This window comes from Cyprinodon variegatus, unplaced genomic scaffold (assembly GCF_000732505.1).
Source record: "Cyprinodon variegatus isolate N-32 unplaced genomic scaffold, C_variegatus-1.0 Scaffold42, whole genome shotgun sequence".
Classification (NCBI taxonomy): domain Eukaryota; kingdom Metazoa; phylum Chordata; class Actinopteri; order Cyprinodontiformes; family Cyprinodontidae; genus Cyprinodon; species Cyprinodon variegatus.
The window spans coordinates 937,480-940,277 of NW_015150495.1; the positions used below are offsets into that span (position 1 = coordinate 937,480).

At 38.8% G+C, this 2,798-nt stretch overlaps 1 protein-coding gene across 2 annotated transcripts in view; it reads left to right on the plus strand.

Annotated features, from left to right (window-relative positions):
• The first annotated feature begins 1,209 nt into the window (after positions 1-1,209).
• The window catches only part of LOC107081848 (enhancer of polycomb homolog 1-like), a 41,947-nt gene continuing 40,358 nt past the window's right edge, over positions 1,210-2,798 (plus strand). Inside the window, exons 1-2 of one of the 2 annotated variants that reach the window (XM_015370171.1) lie at positions 1,210-1,468; positions 1,972-2,072. The gene's annotated coding sequence lies outside the window, so the exon portion shown is untranslated. The remainder of the gene's footprint in view (positions 1,469-1,971; positions 2,073-2,798) is intronic. The other variant, XM_015370170.1, reaches the window with a different exon arrangement.

The following is a 2,798-nucleotide window of genomic DNA, read 5'->3' on the forward strand; positions in this document are numbered from 1 at the left end:
CAAAGCGCTAGGGGGATCCTATTGGAGAACTCGTGAGAACTTCGGCGGATGGTCATGAGAAGTTCTTCGGCGGCGCCGGCGGGAGTGTTTATTTTACAAAACAACGAGTATGTTTGAGGCATCGTACAAGTGGTTGTACTTCTGAACTTCCTCGATCAACCTTTCGTTGTGGTTATCCATTGTTGTGATTACTCCTCGGTTTTTTAAAGTGGCGCCCCCTGGCGCCGAATCGAGAAGGACGACCACACAGAAAGCCGGAAAGGCATATCAACGACCAATCACAGCTGGTTTTTCTCTGCGCACTTCCGCTTGAGGTCTGCGCAGGTTTGCGACTCTCCGACGTGTAGTCAGGATTCTTTTTGAGGTGTGTGACGATGGTTGCAGAACCTCGGGGGGCGTGGTCACGCACAGAGACAGATTTGAGGGTTACAGAGGCTGTGCGTCAGAAGTATAAATTGGCCTTTATAATGATCAAAACAAAATCAACAAAACAAAAAACAATAAAACCAAAATAAGATTCAAATCCTCTCAATTACACTGATTCTAAGATAATGAAAAACAATTACATAACACTTATCTCTTGAGTTCTTTCTAAGGATTTCTATTAAATTATAGTGTATTATTTCTTTATTAAGATTTAGAACCAATTCCCTCCTTTTTCATTCATACCTCTTACAGTGTACCATAACATGTTCAATTGTTTCTTGTTGCTCACAGTATTCCCACATACCGGTTGTTATAATTACCTATTTTGAATAAAGTACTGTTTAATCCTCTTTGCCCAAATCTAAGTCTTGATATAACGGTATCTTCTCTTTTGTTCCTTCCTGCACATCTCATTTCTCCCACTCTCCTCTGAATCATATAAAACCACTATACTTTCCTCTCTTCTTCCCTTTGCTTTTGCAACCTTTCCTTCAGCCTCTGTTTAATCATGTTCTTCGTTTCCATCTTGTTGTAGCCTCTTTTGCAGCTTTGCGCATACTCAGAGGCGCTCAATTGTTATTGATTGATTGATATCACATGCAAAAAAAAACAAACAAAAAAAAAACTGCTGTAACATGCAGAAATGAGTGACTAGAACTGATTGTCCGATCGTGGCTTTGGCGCCCCCTGCAGGACGGTGCCCCTATGTGCCACTGCTACAGGTGATTGGTGGAAGCTGTCGTCCAATCACAATTCGTCTTGAAAGTGGCTTCTTGGTCAGTTTGGATCTTTCTTTTTTTTTTCCTCCTCGAAAATATCAATAACCACCTTCAGGAACGCGTTATACTTTTATTTAACTGAAGGTTTCCTTTTTGGGGAACTTGTAAGGCTGAGTTAACGGCACTTTTAAGAATGAAAAAACAAATTATTACGCTTAAGTAGCGTCCCAGGGGGAGCTAACCAACGGTAGCATTCGGGCTAGCATGACAACCAGTGGAACTGCCATTGTCAGAATGCCTGCTTTGGATTATCATTGGAGTCGGTAAGTTGCCTCTAAAACTTTTGCTATTTGTATCCGTGTTGCTTTTTTTGTATTGTATTTTAACGGTCGTTTATGATAGATATGGAAATCAGGGTCAGGGCAAGTGAGCTAAGCAGCTAGCTGCAGCCTGTCAGCTAACTGCAGTGTCTCTATCCGCTGTGCAAACACAGCTGCAGCAAATCTAGTTGGTCTGAACTGTCTTTAGTTCCAGTATGAGTTCCCCATAATCGATCTCTGAGTCATAATAATCCCACATCCCCATTTTTTTAGACGGATGATTAACTTTTCGCTGTTATGTCCTCTAGTTAGCATAATTTCTCCATATATGGCGTTCTGTTATGTTCTTGTTGTTAATGTGTAACTTATTACACTTGTTAAATCCCAGTTCCTATGCATTCAATAGGACTTTTATGAATGTAATATGTCAGGAATAACACTAATCAGCCTTTCTAATGTAACGAATTGTTTTTTTTTTTCTTTGTATGGTTTGTGACTTTGGACAGCCTTTCTTTTTCCAGGCCTCCATGTTGGAAGCAGGAGGAAATTATATTGCTTCCAAACGGATAATGCACAACTTCTCTGATATCTACTTTCATTCCTGCAGGTAATTTGCATTTTTATATCATTGTTTATGATGTGAGAGAAGTAAATGAGTTTTACCACACCTCCAACTTTAACTGGGTACTTTATTCTCAGTTTATACATAAGATTTTGTTCTTTCTTTAAAGACAAAAGGGAGCTGTCTGTCTTGCACACGTATAAGCTAAGAATTTTAACTAATCTACCACGGATAAAAACTGAAGTTTTGATTGTTTAAATAAATGGAGGCTCTTTTTTGGTAGCTTTGATTTACCCTGCATCATGAATCATGATTTATGATAAGAATTGATTGCACATTGTTTTCAGATAAAAAGAGAGAGATAATACCCTTTTATCTTTTAATAAACATAAAATACCCTGATAACAAATAAAGCATACTAACAATTATTGTATTGACTGGAATAAGCAAAAAGCATATGTGAACCCTGTATTTATTCCCTTTAAAATAGAAAAACAGGAAAAGCAGGATTTTCTTTGAAGCAGAAGTCAAAGAAATGCAGAGTGTGGATGTAACATTTGGTCAACATAAGAGATGGAAATATATATATATATATATACCGTATTTTCACGACTATAAGGCGCATATAAACGTCTTTTTTTTCCCCTCAAAATGTGCAGCGCGCCCTATGGTGCAGTGCGCCCTATGTGTGTTGTTACTGCGGACTTTTGAGACCACCATGCACCATGCAGAACTCCTCATCTCCTCATTGAGGAGATGATGAAAGAGTGG